We start from the raw sequence: 23995 nt of genomic DNA, 5'->3' as shown, positions 1-23995 counted from the left end.
CAGATTCTGTTAACTGTGACAAAATAGCATTCATCGATATTTGTGTTGAGTAGTGCCTTCGATGTCCACTGCGGACAGCAGGGTTCACTACTTCAATTCAGATTTGGATCTAAATTTGTCTTCAGTATCTGTGCTGAGAACTGCCTTCAATCTATTCTCCGGTCAGTAGAGTTGACAACTAGATAGGAGGAGCGCCAGCACTCCAGAAAACATTGAATTCACTCTTGATTTATTTAAAACAAAAACAATTGCACTATGGCCTGAGATTTTCTTAAAGTTTGAACAGTAGGAAATGCAGCCTTCATTTATTTAATGCAGAGACAATTCTACTATATGTCTTCACATTTTGTTTAAATAAGTGACAAAAAGCATTCGTCCATATCTGTGTCGACAACTGCCTTCAATCTACACTACGGACAACAGGATTCACAACTTGAATTCAGATTTCAATCTACACTACGGACACCATTCAAGTTAGCCTTGATTTATGTAAGGCAGAGACAATTTTGTTAATAGATGCCACAAAAAACGTTCATCAATGTCCGTACTAAGTACTGCCATCAAATGTACACTGCAATCAACAAAGTATACAACGTGGTACCAGAGCCGCATTAGCACTAAAGACAACATTAAATTCAGTCTCGATTTATTTAAGGCACAGACAATCTGTGTCCTCAGATTTTGTTAACTGTGACAAAAAAGCATTCATCAATGTTTGTGTCGAATAGTACCTTTGATCTATACTGCAGACAGCAGGGTTCACAACTTGATACCAGAAACTGAAATGCACTACAAACAACATTAAATTCATTCTCAATTTACTTAAGACAGAGACAATTATACTATGTCCTCAGATTTTGCGAACTGTGACAAAAAAGCATTCACCAATATCTGTGCTGACAACTGCCTTTGATCTACATTGTGAGGGCTCACGATACAGATGGAATGGCGATTTCACATGACGCATTCCAATAGCCAGAAGACATTGTACTAGTGTGACCCGCCCGAGCCACGAATCATCGCAGGATGAGCACACGCTGAGTTCTTCATATACCACTAACTCATTGTACCACAAGTCATCTCCACATGGCCTTGTTAAAGCAGAATTCACTAGTCAATAAACATTGCTCCCAGTGCAGCCTGCCCAGACTACGCATCATCGCAGCTAACGTACACGCTCAGTCCCAAAGGTACTACTAACTCAGTGCACCATAATTCATCGCCACATAGCCATATGCAAGCACAATCCAATAGTGAAAAGACATTGGTCAGAATGCGGTCCCCCTTTTACCACTCATTATCGCAGGGTACGTACAATCTCAGTGCCAAATATACTACTAACTCAGTGCACCGTAAATCATCGCAAAGAAGAGTGAACAGTTTTATGTCACAGTGAGACTTACTGTCACTTTTAAATGGAATTCATGCAGAACTCACTAAAAAAAAGACATTACTTCAATTACTGTGCCTCCCCCCGACCACTCATCATCGTAGGCTACGTACAAGCTCAGCTCCAAAGGTATTACTAACTCAGTCCACCAGAAATTATTGCCATATGACCGTATTGAATGAGATGACTTATTTAGATGAAAATATATCATAGTTTTTGGGGATATACTTCAACTTACTTCTGTTAATAGACAATCAATATTTATTAGAAAACTTGATTTTAAACACTTTGCTACCAGTGCGTCCTGCTATAACTACGCATCATCGCAGACTCCACAGAACTTTGTTGCTTCAGGTGCCACTAACTCTGTGCACCACTTATCATCGCTGACTGCACACACACTAAATTACCAATACTGTACAGCTCTACTCAATGTCACGTGGCTGTGGGCCCTTGCTGACCGCTGCCTCCTGCCTACACTGCAGTCCTCAGAGCTCACAATTAATTACACTGTTGATTTATTATTTGCAGACTACAATACCAAACTAAGTATAACATTTATCAAACCCTATACAATATCCCTTTAGTATGCTTCATTCTACAACTTCTTTTATTTCATTTATACATTTAGTTGAATAATAAAATTCAGGCTGCAAGTGGTTCAATGTGGTTGCCAATTCTTATTCTAATTACAGGCCCTCGATAGAGTCCACTTTTCTTGTTTTTGCTAACTACGTCCCAACACTTGCTGCCTTCCTTAGATGTGGTAGCCATTTATCAGGCTCCCACTGTGCACTTCGACTCACACTCTGTGTAATGGACTTGAAAACCAAACATCCAAAAGGCCTTAGTTGGATGTGGTTACCAATTCTTATTCTAATTCTAATTACAGGCCCTCTTTAGAGTCCAGTATTGTTGTTTTTGATAACTACTTCCTCAACAAGGCAGTAGATAATTTGCACATCTCCTGCCTTCGTTGAATGTGGTTGACAATTCTTTTTCTTACTTTAATTGCTCAAATCTTCTTTTATATTTCACCATGGTAGGCAAATAAAGTAGCATCAAAAGTTGATAGTGGAGACATCTGAACGTATCGTCTTCATAAGGACATGCAATCATGCCCCAGTTTGCAGAATCCTACATAACTCAACATTCAGAACCAGATATTTTAATACGTTCTACATTTTTTGAGGATTTTACATTCAAAACGGCATACCTTTATTCACATTGATTTACACCTTCTTCACCTTAATAGATCTTGTTAACAAATAATAGAGAAATGTTCACTTTCTGTTCCGCATTTATTTGCTACGCTTTATAGCCAATGCTTCCTCGCATTTAATCGTACTGTAAAGTGTAATTCTAGCTCTGTGTTGGGCCAATCCATTAATCCTTCCGTGGCTTTCATATTTATTCCTGCCCCACGTGGCCGTTCCTGGCCTGTTTTCTCAAACATCATGCATGTCTAACGCTGAACTTGATATAATGTGCTCCGTCTTATTCATGGTGTGACAGCAGGAAGTGTGAGGAACATGGGAGGAAGGCAAGAAGTTGATGGGGTGGTAACAATTACGCAAGTACGCTGAGGTACATTAAGGGATGATTACAAATCCTATAACGGAACCCCATTGATAACAAGTGGGATGGGTAAGATGCTGTTTGTATGACATTCAGTCAGACAGTTGTCTAACAAAAGAGTCGATTCCCAGACACAATATCATCAAAAGGACAAGACAACCTTACCACATAACTAAATAGACTTCTTCAAACAAAAACAACTCGGAAAAATCCTAACACAACACGATATGGCAGGACTATGGAAACCATGTGTATCTACAGCACTATATACCAAGAACAAATGCTTACTGTGTAAGTGACATTTTCCATCCATAAGATGTAAGATCTGTCAGTAGTAAAGAAACATGTTCTCAGTGAAGTGAAAAGAGTTATTCTGATAAATTCAAAATATTTTCACAACTTGTTTACTGTTCTATCAGTGTTTGTAGTCCTCACTTTAATATTTTGAGCTACACTGCAACTATTTTTACAAGTTCTTCACTGTAATATCAGTGTTCGACGTGCTCACGTAACTTTTTTTGATACATTGAAACTATTTTAAGAACTTGTTTCCTGTAATATCATTGTTTGAGATACTCACATAAAATATTTTATATTATATTATATTATATTTTATATTAATATATAATAGTACATTTATTTTATTCTTGTAACATCTCTTAATTTAATAGTGCTTCTAAAATATATTCATCATGTATTTCATTTTCCTGGTTATCAATTTCAAAAGTCATATGATTATACTCTAATGCTTCCACAAAATCAGCATCTAAGGTTTCGTCTAGGAAATCACAGCTAATATCTGCATCATTTCTTCCTCTTCATTCTCGCTACTTGTAAAAAGTATGTTCAGCGCTTCTATGACACTGTTACTAATTTCAAAACCGTCTTCCAAATTGTTTTGTTGATTTTCCATACTGAATTTCTTATGTTGTAGGTCCTTGTACAAAAACATAAGCACTTCATTTTATTGTTACTGTAATATCAGCATATGTGGTAATTCATATGAAATATATGAAATATTTATCTTGGAAATGAAGCAACAATATTATGTACTTGAGTGTATATTATTTTGAAAACATAAAAAAAAAATACAGTGTCACTATGCTTTGTGTCAAGTGCTTTATTTAGGATATACAGGAATATGTTACCCTTGATTGTAATGACATACAAACCAAGACAAGATAGAACACTGCAACTCAAGCATATTACATAATGGTACAAAGCATGTCATTGGAATGTTGGGTATTAGGATGACATACCCAACTCACATATAAAATGATTTCAGAAACTTGTTACTTTTTTGATGATAAGGATTAGTAATGTCTTTCCAAGAAGATTTGAATATTTAAAATGGTAAAGTAAGAAATGAAGAACAGAGGTAAGAGGTTACATCTCAGGATACAAGAATGGATGAAAAGGGTGTTCCAAAGTCTGCATATACAATCGCCAGTGGAGATGTTTTGAGGGCAGGTACACTGAAGGTGTTCTATAATGTGCAATATGTGGTGGCAGTACCACCACACAGAATGGGCACGAGCATTTAAAATGATGGATTGTATGTGCTTGGACTATGATGAGAATACACTGTTGGAGGACCATGGTCAAGTGAAGGTATTAAATACTTAAGACATAGCAAACGAGGTGGGAACAAGGGCCAGGAGGGTCCAAGAGTGGTGAAGGCTGGGTTTCTTAACCCGTGTCCTACCTATTATGTTGCAAGCTTAAAACAGTGACGACAGGATTGCCTTATTTTGACTCTCCCCATTACGTTGTATATTAGGATGGAGGGAGGGAAACAAAAGGAAAGGAGTAAACTACATGTTACAGATGCACTGCTATATTCAGGACACTGGATCAAGCACTGAATAAACAAAGTCAGATACAAAACAAGATACACAAAACAAGGCTTCACAAAAGATACACAAAGGAAAGAGACACAAATAGGACGGCGAATCTTGAACACAAACTGGTAAGTCAGCAAAAGAACGAAAAAGGCTAAGAACACCGCAAAAGACGCTATGCTATGGAACTCAATGTGATGAGAAGTAGAACAATACTGTAAATAAAGCTGAATTCAAATAAATAAAAAGTAAGAAAGATACATGGATGACAAAGTATACTTTAAGGAGCTGCAAAGGGGGTACACAAACACCATCACCCTACTGAACACACACTGCCAACCTAGAATCGGACAGTATAAGCTCCCTTTAGAGTTAGGGGGTATACAAAACCAAGGGGAGAAGAAATACTATCTGCTCCCCATCAACGGCAGCCGAACCCTACTCAACACACACTGCAAACATACATTCATAGATTCAACATAGATAGTAAAAAAAAAAATAGCCTCTATCACTAATTTTTTATAATCCCCAGGGACCCCATCACCCGGGGCTCAAATATAACATTGGGGACCGTGGGGGAAACCCCAATGCCCCCACGGTCCCATCGGCTCCCCCGTGTCCTTCGAGAGCCGGCATTGCTTTGTCAGAGAGAGCAGCTTACATGCTGCCTGGGGGCCGTGAGCCCCCCGCATACTTCAAAATAAAGGCCCGGGGTGGCGTTCCCCAGGGCTCGGAGGGCCTTACTGGCCCCCCATTATGTAAAGAAATTGCCCCAGGCATTTGGCCCCCCGAGAGCCTATTAGAAATAAAGCAAACTTCTAGTTTTTTTTTCCTTTTTCACCGCTTACGCGTACCATACGCGTACCCCGCGATTTTTTATTTAAAAAAAGTAAATTTATTTTTTGGGCCTAAAGATCCATGTGGGACCCCCTGCCCCCTTTTCTTGTTTTTCAACTTTGTTTTACTGTTTTCTTGTGACTCGGTTCTACAGAGTCACAAGATGGCTGCCAACACTTCCTGGTTTACAGTGTTGACAAGCCCTTTAGGCCACTTTTTCATCACTTTTCCCATGTTAAAAATGACAAAAAGTGGAGCAAGGGGCTTGTAAAGAAGCCCCATTACGTTTGCGATAAGAGACAAACTGTTTCTCTCCGTCACAAGCAGGGTATTTGATGATGCTTTTGGTACACCGACTTTCATAAATTAAAGGGACTCTGGGGTATATTATCAAGGGCATTATTGCCGCTTTAGCTGGACTTTTTCCCGCTAAAGCGGTGATAATTTTATCGCCCTATCAGCAAGCTGTCGCTAAGAGCAGTTAACGACAGCTTTTAGGTGATAGCGACTGGTTTGGGGCCCACTTTGCATGTCAGTGATATTTATCGCTAATGACATGCAAAGTGGGTGTACCCAACCCGTTAGCGACTAAAAGCAGTCGCGAACATAGCTATCGCCTATTATCAACGCAGGCGAAGCGATAAAAAAATGTGCGCTAAGCGAGAATATCGCCAAAACCTAAAGCCTGCTCAGACCACTTCTTAACCTGTATATCCAATGGGAGGTGGATATTCAGATTAAGACCCTATTGGGGATGATGCATGACTACCGCGGGATTTCCAGCGATATTCACTCATTGAGCCACTATCGCCGGATCTTTTATTGCAATTGAGATAAACGTTGCTAATAGCAAGTTATCTCTGCGTTAAAATCCGGTGATGCGCGGTGATGAAAAAAGAATCGCTAAGCTCATTTAGCGATAATTATCACTATTTGTTTCTAATATGCCCCTCTATTCTTTTAAAACATAATGCTTAAAGAGTGCCAACCCACACCCAAAGAAAACTTCTTTCATCATCAGGATCTCTAAAACTATGATCGTCTCATGGAAATAATGCAATTTGGTAATTGTTCTACAAATGGATTGTTGTTGACCGAATACTAATGTGTGACAAGCCTCTGATCCCTCTTATCTTTGCAAGCCTTCTGCCAAATATTTAACACGTGTTCATCATTTAAAACCTCAATGTCATATTTGTTCCCTAGTTATGTTAAGCAATTACATAAACTCTTTGTTACGTGCTGATGTTTGGCCTGTTAATGTACTTTCCTTCCTCATAGGAGGGTTGTTCTTGGTTATTAGTGACTGACTGCTGTACATTCTCAAGTGTCGCCTTTCATCTTATTATTTCTATTTCCATTCTGAAAACCTGGATGAAGATATTGTTATGGGAAATTGTGCTTTACACAACAACAAAAAACTATTTGCAAATTCATTGATTGGCGTTTTGATCTTGTTGGAAACCATTTGGCGTTCAATATGCATCATTCGTCCTCAATGAAATATGAATGATGGTTAACAGCACACATACCAAGTCAGGGCCAGCCTTAGCGCTGGTGGTGTCTGGTGTGACAATCTTTTGGGTGCCCTTCAATGACTTCTTCTTCACTAATTCCCTCACCAATACCCTCCAACAGTGCCCCTCATCCCTTCATAGACCCTCTTTGAAACACGTTTCATGGTGCTACCCATTGTTCACGGGCACTCCGTTCTGTGATCTGCATGGTACTTGTTCTTTACAGCAGGCATATTAACCCTCTGCACTATTTGGGAAATGAGTGATCTGTCCTGTGCAGTGACTTTCCTGTGGGTTTGTGCTTTGTTTCCTTCTCTCATCTGCAGAGTGCTTATGGTTCTCCTGTGTTGTGGGTTAGATTCTTGCTTGCCTTGTTACACATTAAGGCCATCAACGTAGGAGAAGATATGTAAGCCTTTTTCATGTTAATTCTGGAGAACCGTCAGGAGTGTGGGATTATTTCCTTAACATTCCATACTTAGCTGGATTTCTTTACTACGATTCTAGGACATATTTTTCTGTGTCTGAAAATGTGCTGCATCCCCTCTTATCTTGAACCCTGTGCACCATAATCAAGGTCCACCACCATTCCAAATTCCGATCTCACCTTCCACAGTTGATATTCCCCCTGCAACCATTCTGAGCTGATTATAGTATTGGATGTGGAGTTTTGAAATTCAAGTGTGAGCCTCAATGTTGTTATCCGTTGTTTGATTTCTGTGGTGATCTCATGTTGACTATATTCCAGCATTGCATCACTGGAATGTAGAATGTCTCATGTAGATGCTTAGTTGAGACATTCCTTGTAAGTCAGTTACTTTGGGACTGCTGAAGCTATGGCTAATAAATAGATGACTACCAAGAATAGCAAGGCTAAGTTCAAAACGTTAACAATTTTGAAGTTGATTACATCCCTGGTGGTAAGAATGTAAGGGCGGATTATTTATCTTGTTCACCTTTGAGTTTTATTGAGTACTCAGAAAATAATGATGAAAATGATGACGAATGCTTAATCGCTTGCATTGATGTTTGCCACAACACTACGTTTACAGAACTAGAGTGGATGTCAGAATCTTCAAAGGATGTTGAGTTGCACAGAGTAAGAGAGTATATAATGAATGCGTGGACAAAAGAAAAAGTGTGACCACAGGACCTACAACCTTACTATAACATTTCAGATGAATTGTCAATAAAAGAAAATTGAATGTTGGTACGGGGAGACAAATTTATTACACCAGTCTCTTTGAGAGATAGGATCATTGTGTATGGTCATGAAGGATATTTAGGCCAAACCATAACAAAAAGAAAAATCAGAGACAGTTATTGGTGGCCTGGGATGGATTCTGCGATTATTGCAAGTGTTCGGGCATGTGTTATTTGTGCGACTAGTGATAAAGGTCTCAAAACTGAAGCTGTTCCTCTTCAATCTGTAAAATTACCTGATTTTGTGTGGTCCAAAGTCCCCATAGATTTCATTGGTCCTTTTAGTGTTCTTCCTCAAAAGTTCAAATTCGCTATTGTAGTCGTTGACTACTATAGAAAATGGTGGGAGGTGAAATTTGTTGAAGAGGCAAACACTGCCATTGTTATAAGGTGTTTAAAAAATGTATTTTTTGAGAGAAGGTTTTCCAAAAGAAATTGTATGAGCAATGGTGTTCAATTTACTTCAAAAGAAATGAAAAGTTTTCTAGACTATAATGCAATTAAACATAAATGTGTCGCATTATATCACCCTCAAGCAAACGATCTAGTAGAAAAAATGAACCGTACACTGGCATAGTGTATACAATGGGCTATTCAAAACAAGATAGACGTGTCTAAAGCTGTTGAAGAAATGTTGTGGTCGCATAGGTCATGTCCCAGTGCTTTTTCTGGTCTCTCACCTTTTGAAATTCTACGAGGATGCTCTCCTTCTTCAAGGTTGTATCCTGCATGGTTATGAGAGTGTCAGAACATATCTTAAATGTGGAAAGGTTTCAGGCTAAAATAAAGAATCACTATGACACTTTGCACAGAGTGAAGCGTAAAGAAAGAGACCTGTATGTAGGTGATTGGGTTCGGGTGAAAGATACCAATCATGACCTGAAAGGGATGGTAAAATTTAAACCACCTGTCAGAATTGAAGTGGTGACCAGGAATGCAGTGAGAACCAGCAGGAACGAATGGTGGAACAAGGGAAGGGTTGTAAAAGCGCATTCTCATGATGTTCCTCCTCATGATCTTTCTTCTCCATCCAATTCGTCTTTGCGTGCTCGTGTTGTTCCTTTTTCATCATCTTCTTCTTCTGATAACGATGTTTCAGAGTCAAAACGTTCTCACAACGATCTCATGTTGCCTATATTCCACCATTGCATCACTGGAATGTAGAATGTCTCATGTAGATTCTTAGTTGAGACATTCCTTGTAAGTCAGTTACTTTGGGACTGCTGAAGCTGTGGCTAATAAATACATGACTTGAAGTATTTCTGTATGCTGGCTTTAATTACATAATACTCCACTACAATTTCCTAACAATATTTTGTAGTCAGGCATTCAATTGGAGGTAGGCAAAGAATAACATCATTCATCCAATCCAAGGCACCTCTATCGAGGATCTCAAAGCATCAAACCAGTTCTAATAAGTTGATATCCATATTTTCATCAGCTTACAAGTAATTCTATAGATTCCCCAAATGTATCTCTTTCATTTATCTGATCTTTAATGAAGAATTGCTGAATCTTCCTTTGTAAAAAACCTCGGACATGAGGTAAAGATGTTTCTGCAATAGAGTTAGGCCTCCATTAACACAAATTAAAAATGAGATTGGATGTGAAGCATGGGTTTCATTTTGTTTCCTTTGGTAATCCGCTGTGTACTTCTGTGAACTACATATACTCCCGGAAAGGCATGCTGAATCAAACTTGAGAACAACTGTGACCAGAAATAAGTGAATTTCAAGTACTATTTAATATTCCATAGCGCAATTCAGTTTATATCGGCAGAATCTCATTTCAAGTACTGCACCTTGTGATCTGTAGCTTATAGCATACACTCAATCTTCCAAGTACATTGAATAGCGTTCATTACATTTTCTTTTGAAATTGTTTTCCATTTTCCAAGCTCAACCTTTCTTCTGTCAATGAAAGCGCTTTTCTTTAGAGCTCACTTTTCAGGCCATCAAACGAAGAACTGAAATAGATACTGCATTAAACTAAGTAAACATGACAAATATTTGGTTATATGACAGCCATTAAGGTACTTTTCTGCTCTAATGAGACAACCCTGCCGGTACCATTTCAAAGTGTTGTCAACCTCGAAAGTCTCGCTTCCTAAGCATTTTGAATAATCTTTAATAACAGGTGACAGAGGAGCAAGTTGGATATACGGAGATTGATTGTTAATCTATCTTAAACAGCTAATGATCTGTTACTGATTAGTAATGAAACATGCATTACAAATTTACATCTATCAGAGACAGTGATGAGAAACAATGATGAACTGATGGCGCATGCGCTTAACATTCAAGATATAAACGATTGTAACACATCATCCCTATCAGTACATCTTCAGAAAAGACAGATATATCAATAACCCTATCTTTGCAAGCTACCCAGTTGTGATAGTTTAGGTACAGATGTAATGAATTAGTCTTTAAATCAATATATGTGGTTTCAAACAATAATTTACTTTAGTACAGACCATTGGCATAAGTTGAGTAAATGGCCTAACCAATTAGCAGTCCACACTGTGCCACTAATGTGCATTTTTTGTCACAGTGGCAGAGAACGCGATTAGAAATGATTATCCAAAGCTCACATAAGAAAGACAAAAAAAGGAATAATACATTGTTTATCAGTAAAAAGGTGCACTAATATGTATGTAAGGTTCTTAGTCTAATGTTTAATGTTTTCTCTTTCTTTTCTCATGGGCTTTGGTTGCATGACCATTGTGCGCCCGCCAGTGAAGGAAGTGTCCTGATCGGGGTCACCAGGGTCACTAATGAATCCCTCTGAGCCTTCTATACCAAATCATGAGTCGGTCAGACAGTAGAGAATACAAACCAATAACTGTTTATTAGATACACTCAGAGCCGAGCCCAGTCTGCCCAGTTGCTAAGAGTGCTGCAGAGGGACTGAAATCAACAAGCATAGAGATTTATTATGTTTGTTTCGAAACTGGGCTAAAAGACGCCTATAGTGGAATTTTCCAGAAAAGTACTGCCAAGCAATAAAATACAAGGAAAAACGGTCTCAGCACTCGTATCTTACACAAAGTCACAGAGTCCAAGGTTGTTCTAGTCAGGCCCGTCACCAGACAGGTGGTAGAGTGCCTCTATCTAGAGAGAAAGGTATGCGCTAACATGAACAGTCTATTCAAAAGTGAAGCAAAACTTAACATTGCAAAAAAGAAACATAACAGAGGCCTTTTCTCAGTGCATTGCATTCATCTATGAATCGCATCTGTGCAACACAGAAATTAAATTTAAGGTAATCATTTTTCTTTGACCTTTTTGACATAACTATGTACACCATCTTTAATAAATAGAAGATAATCTGAAAGACTATTGTGATACAGCAGGCAGATGAAGTCCTGGCCTCTCTCAGGACAGTGCTTATGTTCCCTCAGTGTTTAATTGTTTAATGCAGCGAAATGATCCAATGGGTAGAATGAAACTGAAAGAAACCAAAGAATCAGTACACTGACACATTCACTGAGATCAATACCTCTGAAAGTTAAAGCAAAATGGTTATCAATGAAAGATCAAACATAATGAATATCACTGAAAGATTAATTATAAATACCATTGTAAGATCCCATCTGGGTACAGGGCTAGTTTTAATGAGATGTGCCTGGTGCAGCCGCACCTGGCACTGATCTTGGGGGAGTGGGGAGCAGGGGTGCTGTGTTTACAAACAGCTAATTGGTTTAAAAGCATTGTAGAGTACATTGAGTGCCCAGCAATTTTCAGGCAACAATAGGAATGCCGAGATAAATCTGGTGATTAATATTCCTGCTAGAGAGAGGCCAGAGGTATGTCTAGGGGCAGTTTCAATCAAGTGAATTGTAAAGCTTGACTACTCACCCATTACGGTCTCCAGGCGTGGGGGGGGGGCGGGGGGGGGGAAGGGAGAAAAAAAACCTCTTGTGATGGTTTTTGTACTGGAAGGTTTACCTTCCTGCACAAAAATAATCATCTCCGAAACGCAGGCATCCTTGCACCATGGTTCAAAGATGCCTGAGTTGGCACACGGCTGCCCATTGTGCACCAGCGCAGGGAAAAAGGACAGAAATGCACCTCATCGCAACGATAATGCTCATTCATGCCCTTTTTGTCTGCCGTAGGGCAGCGCAGCAGGATGGCCTGTAGCACTGCCATACGACAAAAACTAATAAATGAAACTCAGTATCTTTGCCTCAGTACCTCTTTTTCTTACAAACATTGGTTGTCATGAAGTTGAAGAAGAGTTTAAGTTAATTATTTTGAGATTTTGATCACTTTGTAGCAAGCAATGCACAAGGAGTAACGCGCTGTGGAATTAACGGTGAAACCTTCCCTTAACAATAATTACAAATGTGGTGTGTTGGGAGACGTATCAGTGGTGATACCTAGCAATCAATTGGAAAAAGAACATGGATTCCATGGGTCCTAATTCAATATCAACATCGGTCGACTCCCTCAAAGAATACCTGTAATAAACTACTGATTTAAGAACAAAGGGGCAGATGTATCATCTGTTTTTTTTGTCGCAAACGCTGGGATTCGCAAAAAGCAGTGTTTGCGACAAAAAAATCAGCAAATTCGATGTATGAAAAAATTGCATCGCAAAATTTATGATTCCTTTATTTTGCGCAAGCATTTAAGGAATCGCAAAAAGCGATTTCTTAAATGCTATGTAAGAAACAATAATGTTTTGCGATTTCACACCAAGAAATCGCAAATTACCATCAACTTGTAGTTGGTGGTAATTTGCGAATTCTTTTACAAATTCACTTTTTGGCATTTGTAAGGGTGCCCTGTGGCGCTCATACATGCCCTTAGGGCATGTATGAGCCCAGTTTTTGATGCCCTTAGGGCATGTATGTGCGCCATATGCACACACATGTAAAGTTCAGGGGTGAAGCAGGGTGTCCTTAAGACACCCTTGCACCCCTGAAATTATTCTCAATTTGAAAATTGCGAATCGCAAATTGAGAATAACATCCCATTCCTTCCTATGGGCCTCCTGGCCCATAGAAATGAATGGGAAATTATTCCTTAATTGCGATTAGCAATTTTCGAATTGCAATTAAGGAATTTCAAGAAATCGCTAAAAAATAGTGATTTTCTACATACATCCCAAATTGCAATTTTCAAGTAGCGATTTCTAAAAAATCGCTATTTGAGAATCGCAAATGATGGTGATGATACATCTGCCCCAAAGAAACAAGCATGAGCTTTCAGAATACAAACTGTTGGACTTGGCCCTTTTTGTAGGGTCATCCCTGAACTTTTTGCCTTCCTCCTGTACTTTTTTCTGACCTGTTATTGGCTGTTTGATGACTCTGGGCACAGTGTGTCTCAGGTCTGCTATTGCAGAGCCTGTGTGCAGTCTAGTACTGCCATGTTGACTGGGCAAGTACACCCACTTGCCAGTCCCTAAACCTTCCCTTTTCTGCATATTAGTCGCCCCTATGATAGGCCCAAGGGCAGGGTACATTGTATGTTCAAGGTAGGACAAGCCATGATGTGTGTGGCATGTCCTAAGAGTGAATTACAGCCATTTTCATTTTTCACTATTGCAAGGCTTCCTGTTCCCCATAGGCCAAAATGGGCAGTTTAATTATAACATCTTATAATCCTAACTGACACAGGGAACTAGGTAGAAATTTGAGTTTAGTGTGCCTGAACTCAGAATGATAAAAGGCATCTTTTAATGAAGTAGGTTTTAACATTCTGTGTTTGAAAATACCACTTTTAGAAAGTAGGTATTTTCTTGCCTAATTATCCAAGCCTGCCTTGCTAGGTTGTGTATGCCTTGTCTGGAGTTTGAATGACAGGGGCTGGGGGATTCCAGGAAACAGGGTGAGTCAGCACAGGGCTAAATAAAGAGACATGCATGCAGATGGGAGGGAGGAGTTGCAACAAGGACCTGAATAGGGCTGTGCCTTCCCTCCACAATGCTGGCTCCACCTCCTGTGGTACTGGCCTACACTGTGAAAGGAAAGAAGGAGTCTTGCCAACAAAGTGCTCCAGTACTGACCAGAACTGGTTTGGACTAGGCAAAGATCTCTCTGCCGTCAGAGAACAAAGGGAAAATTAGTATAAAAGGGGGGATCCAGACCCTAGAACTTTGGAAACAAGAAGAATACTTTGCTGAGGAGAGGAACCAGAGAGTCTGAGGATAGACTGTCCCTAAGCATGAGGGATTGGCCTGCAGTCGTTACCTGACTGCCTAAGAGAGGAGAAAGCACTTTGGGCTACTTTCATTCAACTTGTGAAGTATCTCCAAGGGCTTGAGATAGAGCTTGCCTCTTGCTGAAGTCTCAGGGACAACAGACATCACCCACCAGCTCCCCAAGAGTTATTTGGAAGTGCCTGCAGTTGTGTTGGGCTTTTTGAGGGACTGCGTGTCGCAAGAAGCTGGAAGCGCGACTCACGATGAAGAAGGGTGTCGCCGCCGCTGCTGTCGCTTCACAACGCCAAAGTGCCTCGCACTGCTGGAGAACAGGATCGGCATTGCACGCCGCATTATCGGAGAAGCATGTCACCACCGCAGCCGCTGTTGTTGCATCTCTGAGAAAGCGTGTCACCGCTGCAGCTGTTGCATCATTGCTAAAGTGCCTTGCATCGCCGGAGAAGAGGATCAACGTCGCATCAGATGCCGCCGCATCACTGGGAAGCATGTTGCAGGGCCTGTCACGGCTCAGAAGAATCGTTGGGTCGCCACACAGCCGTCAGGTGTGCACACATCGTGTTGCATCAAGGAGAAGATGCTATTTTATTCATTGCACTGGATCTTCATCGCATCACAGCACTACTGGTCGCTTCACCACGGAAGCGACTAGGAAACCGATGCATCACCTCCCTGCGCTGTGAAGAACCAACGCATCCCCTATGCATCAGTAGGGACCCGCCGCATCACCGTTCTTGCGTGTAAGTAACCGACACATCACCTTCCCTGCAACACTTTAGTTTTATAGCATTACACATCCAAAGGTACATTGAACTCAAAGTGTTGCATTTTACATCTTAAGAGAACTAAGCTAATTCTACCATTTTTTATTTACAGTATTGTGGATTTTTGTCGTTTGTGGTCTTGGGTTAAGTCTATACAAAAATACAAATTTTTATACTACAACTTGTGTGGTGTTCATCTGTAGTGTTGGCACTAGGTTAGTGTATGTGTTCACAAATGCTTCTGAGATAAGCCTGTCTGCTCATGCCAAGCTACCAAGGGGGTGAGCATGGGTAATTTTATGAGTGTTCTTCCTTACCCTGACTAAAGCAAGGGTCCCTATTTGGCCAAAGATACCTACCACTGCCAACTAGAGACCCCCAAATCTAACACAAACATTATATTATTTTATATCCATTTAGTTAGTGTTATAATATGCAGAAATACAGAGGGTGCTGTGTTCAGAAGTGCAGTGTGTGAACAATAAAATCTGATCCAAAAATATATAATCTGAAGGGAGGTCCACTGCTTTCTGAGTATACACAGTCCAATATGAAGTTTGTTCTTGATGGGAAATTCCTTTAAGCATGAACAATCCCTGAAACAGTGTCAAAGTTTTGACTCACTCTAATCCTTTGGATCTCCTAAGGACAATGAGTGCTGTCTGTGGAGTTTTTTGTACATGCTGAGGTTGTCAGGTTACAGTGCCACATCAATTGGCTCACCACTTTATAAATCGTATCCGCTCACTCAGTAGCAGTTGCTGTGGGGCAGTAGTGGTGGGGCGGGGAGAGGGGATAAAAAAAAAATAAAGCAAAAGAAAAGAAAAATTATACTTACCTACCGGCTTCCAATTCTCCTCCGTTCTCTTTTTCTTCCCTCGACACAGGAAGCACCCAGGCTTCCAGACTCCCCTAGTCAATCACGAAGCTGCTGATAGCAGCATCGTGATTGGTTTGAGCACTGTAGTTCGGTGCTCAGATAGGGGCTGGGAGCCTGGGCATGTTCTCCACCCAGGCTGTGCAACACATCCCGGTGGAGAACATGCCAAGTGCCCATGACGGTTTGGCTGTCCCAAGACAGCCATATCCTCATGCATACTTAGAGAGTGCCCACTACTCCTCCTGCTGCTCTGTGGGCAGTCAAGCCCATCCCGCCCCTACAGAGGAGTACTGAAAAATAAAATGACAATAACATGCTGTCATTATCATTTTATTTCTCTTGTGGGATGACGCTCCTCCGCCTTAGTGGAAGAGCTGCCCCTCCACAGTTTTGACCAACGACACGATTCCCTCTTGAGCTCAAATTTGTTTGCAGCTATTCAACAATAATTATTAGTAGCAATTAGCACTTGTGTGGCACAACTGCCCAAAGGCATTGCTGCACCTGAACATACTTTATTTTTTTCATTAAGATTTACCTCAGATCACTCTCCAAAACCTTTGTGGTTTCCAGTCAAAAATATTGTAAAACCTTTCATCAAATGCTTGAGCCCGTTACACAAACCATTTCTTGGGAAAGTTGCGTTTGTGATCTGAGGGGACATCGTTGACCCCTCATGAGCACCTCCATAGTGATTTGTGACTGGTTCATATACAATGTCTAATATTTTAAAACTAAGTATTTGGGGCCCATCCGAAAGTTAATACCACTTCTGATGGTTAAGGTTTTCTCTGAACGGGCACCCCTGCAACAAAAAATAATATTGTGACAGAGTATGTGACTACTTTGTACAAAAATAAGCTGCATGTTTTCTAAACCGCAAAGTACAGGTTCTACTGTGCTTCTCGTATTGTCAATGAAAAATACAGTGCCAGATTGTAGGGAGGAGAAGGTGGTATTAATATAAGACTGTAACTTCACATTGGACACAAGAAACACATGGTCCCATGGATGCTAAGTCCTTTCTTGGCATAAATGAAAGGGCGCCCAGCTCATAGAGAATGATAAAATAATGTTCTTTATGAAGCAGAAGGAGAGGTGGAGGGGCAGAGGAATCTTTTGCTGAGGATGGTGAGAAGTTGGCCTGGCATATGATGTCCACTATTCTAGTGGGCACCTTGCAGCAGTCCAAACGACCCTAATTGATGGTAGGTTTGAAGTCAACCTTATAGAAAGCTATCCTAGTGGTAGCTTGGGAAAGCAGCCTTCAGGCTAAGACTCAGAGGCAAGTTAAGCAAGTTGTTTTACCAGTCTATAATCTTGTGAATAATCAAATGAACGTACACCAAACAAGGTATATATCAAATATATATGTATTCATTCTAAACACAACCCCTCTGGACTCTTTATGAGGTCAGAGGTAAAAGTACAATACAGGGAACTTAATTAGCATACGATAAGTTGCACAGAATACGTTATGCCCCTGGGGCCACACACACCATATAATAAAACTGTGGTATAAGAACCTCGTGAGGGTTAGAAATCAGGCCTAGGACCTGTAGAACTGCTGGGGAAACCAGGAACCACCCAAGGTAGGGACGCAGGAGGCCCACGGGGAACGTGTTCAGTGTCGAAACACAGCCACGGATCACCATTGACTTTCTATGGAGAATGAACAAGTTACAATTTTAAAGATTAAGGACACTTAGAGGTAAACTACGATGGAACCCTTTTAGACTTAGACACTTCGAGACCCACAGGAGCACCGGAGTACTCATGTTACCTCACCCACGGAAGCCGGTGCATAGGTGTCTTTTGGTGTCGTGTTTCATCGTCGTTTCCAATGGAGAGATGCGAAGAAATTCTGCAGGCGACCAGAGGAAAAGTGTCCGGGTGGATCCAAGGGTGGATCAGAGCTGTGATGAACCTGAAAGAAGATGGTACAGAGTCTGGGTCACTAACCAGTGACCAGGATGGTGACAGGAAGATGCCAAATGTCGGGTGTTTTCAGGTGAAACAGGTGAAACTTGACTCTTCAGCCACGAGGTCCAGGAGGTGTTGACGATGACCAGGAGCTGGATTTGAGCTGTACCACAAAGGATGTCGAGTGCTGCAGCATCAGAATCCGGATTAGACTCAACAAACATTGGCAACAACAACCCACGCAAGATGACAAGATTGTCTTCGGTTCAGACCAGCAAGGTCTGAGGGACTCCTCCTTTGGAGGGGAGTCAGAGCACGTCTGGTGCAACCAGGAAAGCTCAAGAAACAAAGGATTGTCCTTCATGGTGGGTCACTAGCCAACAAACTAGGAACCGCAGAGGAGCCTCGAGCTGCGGTGAAGAAAGGGGACTCACGGGTCACTGATGGAGTGCTGGCCTAAGTACTTTAGTTCAAAAGGTGCTCGGGACAGGGGCTTCGAATACCCTAATGCACAACTTCGGGATACCTCAGGAAGTAGGTGTAGTTGCAAAAATGCAGGATGTCCAGGAGTTCCGGTCCCACGTCTCTCGTGTCAGCTACAGGTCTCAGCTTTGCTGGGAGCTCAAGTCAGCTTCAGAGATGTCTAGAAGTCCATGTCCAGTGACACCAATTCTTCGGGATCTGGCAGGAGCTTTGAACATGCAGACCAGCAAAGATGCTTCTGTTGTCTGTTTGAACAGGGTGGTCACTCCTTGACCACAAGGGAGATTTCTTCAGTATTCCAATCGATATGGAATGTCAGAGGTCCAAGATATATATTGCAGAGTTTCGTCCAAGATAATCTAAAGTCCTAGGGACTGGGTTCCTATACTCATACTAGGTTTAGGGGATGGACTAACTTTAAGGTCCAACCTATGGGAGGACCTGGCGAGGGGTTGGTTACACACCTTCCCCTTTGTCCACTTTCATGCCAGAGCTGGGGCTGAGTGCCCCAGCAACCGGTTTGAACTGGGAAATGCATGGAGCACCTTGTGTGCCCCAGGCAGTGTCTGAAAAGCATTCACTAAATGCAACACACCCTGCCTGAATACACTAAAGCCTGTCTGGGGAGGTGCCAGCACCTCCCTGGACAGGAAACCTATTGTCTAGGCCTCCTCTGCTGGAGTTTTGTCCAGCAGCAGGAGGGCAGACTCGTGTCTGTGGCAGTAGCATCCATTTTGTGATGCTGGGGCTCTGTTTAACTTTAACCGGGTATACCAGTGTGTACATGTCTTATCCCTCTAGAAGGGTGGAATGCTGACCCGCCACCAGAACTGGCGGGGGGTAGTATGAGAAATTGTTTGACACCTTACACAATATGTTTTGATAAAGTCAAACTAAAGTTAGCATTAACCACAAGGATTATAATGCACTTAAGAGTATATGGTATGGCTATATCATAGAAGAGCCATAGGGAGATATTTCTGAAAGCTGCAGAGTGGCTCAGATCATGCTAGGGCACCCTCTCACACAAAACCAAGCACTCTGCCTTCAGCATTGTCAAGGCCTGCCATAGGAGTGACTTATAGGTTAATATGTGTCTATATGTAAGGGTAGATATAGATATACTATATCTAAGTTTGTGATGCTTACACCACCTTACCCAGGCTCCAAGAGCAGACATGTGGTGTCATTTTGGAAGGCTAACCATGGGTGGCACAATACATGCTTCATATGACCTGGGGTCCCTATGCCCTGGGTACCTAAGGTACCATATACATGGACTCATTAGGGTGAACCAGTAACCAATCTGGTATGTACCCAAAGGACATTGTATCAATTTAGAGGGAGAACAGCTAGGCTGCGGTCTGATGAGCAGGGCCACAGCCATACTAAAGTCGAAAAACCAGTGAAACACAGTAAAAAGTGGAGGTAACCATAGGAAGCAGACCCTACTATCCTACACAACCCCCCCCCCCCCCCCCCCACAAACGCAGGGACATGAAACTAACATTGACCAGTTGAGTCTTCATGTTCTAAGTTGAAATATCTTTAGAGTCCATCTGCATTGGCATAGTTACTTTCAGGTCTATGTTCCACTGTATAGTCCATCCCCTGTAGGGAAATGGACCAACTGAGTAGTTTGGATTTTCACTCTTCATCTGTTTTAGCCATAAGAGGGGCTTATGGTCTGTCTGAACTGTGAAGTGAGTGCCAAACAAGTATGGCCTCAGCTTAGTCAGCGCCTCAAACCACAGGAAAGGCCTCCCTCTCAATAGCTGACCAACGTTTCTCTCTAGGGGTCAGCCTTTTTCTAATAAAAGCTACTGGCTGGTCCTGACCTTCATCATTCAATTGTGACAGCACAGCCCCTACCCCCAACTCAGATGCATCTGTTTGGACAATTAATTATTTGGAGTAGTTAGGACTTTGCAGAATTGGTGCAGTGCACATGGCCTGCTTCAGGTCATCAAATGCCTTTTGACAGCTAACTGTCCACTGAACATTCTTAGGCATTCTTTCAGAAGTTAAGTCATTCAGGGGTGTCCCTATGGAACCATGCCCCTTGACAAATCTCCTATATCACCCAGTCAGGCACAAGAAAGCTTTGACCTGAGTCTGGGTGGTTGGAGCAACCCAGTCCATTATGGTCTGGATTTTGCTCTGGAAGGGTTGAACGTGGCCTCCACCTACAAAATGGCCCAGGTACACACACTGACTCTGCCCTTTCTGGCACTTAATAGCTTTGATATGTAGGCCTGCTTTTTGCAGGGTCTCCAAAACATTTTTCAGGTGGATCAGGTGATCCTCCCAGGTGGAGCTAAAGACAGCAATATCATCCAGATACGCTGCACATTAGTCTTCCAGGCCTGTTAGGCCTGTATTCACCAACCTTTGAAATGGGGCAGGTGCATTTTTCAGACCAAAGGGCATTATCACAAATTGATAATACCCACTAGGGATGGAAAATGCTGTTTTTGGCTTTGCAGCCTCAGCTAGTCTTATCTGCCAGTAGCCAGCTGTTAGGTCAAATGTGCTCAGAAATTTGGCAGATGCCAACTTATCTATGAGCTCATCTGCTCTGGGTATTGGATGGTAAAAAAAATGTAAATGTAGTGCTTATATAGCGCATGTATCACCCCCGAAGGGGTCTCAAGGCGCTGTACACATACCGCTGGGGAACCCTTCATGGCCTTTCCCTGTGAATTGCCCACTCCTGGGCACCCCCAATGTGAGGAAAGGCATCCTAGCGATGTTGGGGCCGTTGTGAAGATTAAGCAAGCTATTGCCCAGAGTTGCAGAGTGGGGCCAAGCTTAGAATAGGCACTGAGGCAAGAATTATCAGGTCAAGGGAAATTGAGCCCAAGACCCAACAAGGCCAGAACTGAACCCTGGTCCAGGCCAGACCTCTGCATCAGGGTGTGCCGCTCTAACCATTGAGCCACACTTCTCCACTAGATGGGCATCAGTCTTAGTGACTGCATTGAGACCTCTGTAGTCTACACAAAAGCTCATCTCTCTCTTACCACCCTGGGTGTGAGGTTTTGGCACTAGGACTTCTGGACTAGCCTAATAAATTTGAAAACAAAAACATGCCATATGATCAAACACAAAATATATATATACACTTTTTTCCTTTTCTCCCCCCCTTCCACCCCCCAGCCCGCCCACTTCCCGGAACGAAAGGAGACCACATTTCAAGAAAAAATTAATTAAATTTAGTTTATAACCAGAACTATCCTTTACTAATACCTTTAAGTCCTCGCCGGAAGAACACAGAGAGTCCGCCTCCCCCCGTTCAGATCTGAAGCCACCGAAGTCATCTGCGGCGTCCCTCAAGGCTCCTCGCTCAGTCCAACCCTCTTCAACATCTACGTGAGCCCCCTCGCAGACATTGCACGCCAGCACAACCTCAACATCATCTCCTACGCCGACGACACCCAGCTGATCCTCTCCCTTACCAACGACCCCGCCACCGCCAGAGCCAACCTTCACAAAGGGATGAAAGAGGTAGCCGAATGGATGAAGAACAGCCGCCTGAAACTGAACTCGGACAAGACGGAAGTCCTCATCCTGGGATCCTCACCCTCCGCCTGGGACGACTCCTGGTGGCCCCCCGCCCTAGGCAGCGCACCCAAACCAACAGACCACGCACGCAACCTGGGCTTCATCCTGGACTCCTCCCTCTCCATGACCAGACAAGTCAACGCCGTCTCCTCGTTGTGCTTCAACATCCTGCGCATGCTACGTAAGATCTTCGGTGGATCCCCACCGAGACCAGGAAGACGGTCACCCAGGCCCTCGTCACCAGCCGTCTGGACTACGGCAACACCCTCTACGCCGGAACCACCGCCAAAGTCCAGAAGAGACTCCAGCGGATCCAGAACGCCTCAGCACGACTCATCCTAGACATCCCCCGTCGCAGCCACATCTCCGGACACCTGAGAGATCTGCATTGGCTCCCGGTCAACAAGAGAATCACCTTCCGTCTCCTCACCCACGCACACAAAGCCCTACACAGCCAAGGGCCAGGATACCTCAACAGCCGCCTCAACTTCTACGCTCCCAAATGCCAGCTTTGTTCGACCAGCCACGCCCTCGCCGCCGTCCCCCGCATCCGCAGAGCCACCACAGGGGGACGGTCCTTCTCCTACCTCGCCGCCAAGACATGGAACTCCCTCCCCACCCACCTCCTCCTGACCCAGGACCACCTCGCCTTCAGGAAGCAACTCAAGACCTGGTTGTTCGAGCAGTAGTGAATCCCCCCCCCCCCCCCAGCGCCTTGAGACCCTCTGGGTAAGTAGTGCGCTATATAAATACGATGATTGATTGATTGATAACCGATTCTGGTTCTTACCAGTTCTTCCTAACCTATAGGACCGCTTAACCAGCTCGCAAGCTTAAAACATAGATTCATTAATTCATGAGCTAATTGAAGCCCAAATATCAGCCCCTTTCTTTCTAGCTCTTAAGCCTCTACGTTTGTATATTTCTTTCTCCCACTGATATGTGGCTAGCAGTTTTCCCAGCCAACAGTGAACTGAAGGGGGCTCTTTATCAAGCCATACTGTCGCTATGGTAAGCCTAAACACCGCCATCATAATAAAAAGCAGTGTCTTCTTGGGTGTTGGCAGGCCCTGGTTGCTTACACCCAACAGGATAACTTGTGGTGACAGCTCAATATCACTATCCAATATTTGTTTAACGTAATAGCCCATTTTTCCAATTAAACTCATTTAAGCTGGGGTATGTAGCAAATATATGCACACTATCGGCGGCAAGCTCTCCACAGCGGGAGCAATAAATACCTGAGGTACATCCCCACTTGAACATCCGCACCGGAGTAATATACAAGTTTAGCCACATTTTATAGCATTGAACCTGAATATTTGCTGAGATAGCTGCAGTAGAGCTTAACATTAAAGAGTCCTTGCAGACCCCCGGGTCAGGTTGGACCTTTTCTTGCCACCGGTCCTTGTGCTTGACGAGATCATCCTCCATTATATCATTAAGTAGTGTGTACAGCTTAGAAAATGATGCCCCATGAGTTCCTAGGGCTGCCTCCATTAGTGAGATTTTATGGCCCTGGATCATCTTTTTAAAAAGGAAGTCCCTGATTTGTAAATATTTAAAAAAGTGATTATTTCCCACACCAAATTTTTCTTTATTTAAAGCAAACAACAGAATTGTGTTAGCCCTTATTAAGTCCCCAATGTGTCTTATCCCTTTCTCCCTGCACGATTCCATATAGCCATCGTGAAAAATTTCTGGTAAAAGTTGGTTGTTTTGTAAAGCTGTATACCTATGTATCCTATTTAATTTCATTTTTTTCTTGATTGAGGTCCATATTTTAAAAGCCCCCAGCAAAACCTTGGATTTTACTCTTTTGAAGTAGGCTAAGTCGATGTACC

The sequence above is a fragment of the Lissotriton vulgaris genome, chromosome 1_1 (genome assembly GCF_964263255.1).
Source record: "Lissotriton vulgaris chromosome 1_1, aLisVul1.2, whole genome shotgun sequence".
NCBI lineage: Eukaryota > Metazoa > Chordata > Amphibia > Caudata > Salamandridae > Lissotriton > Lissotriton vulgaris.
Note: the sequence above shows the minus strand (reverse complement) of the source record.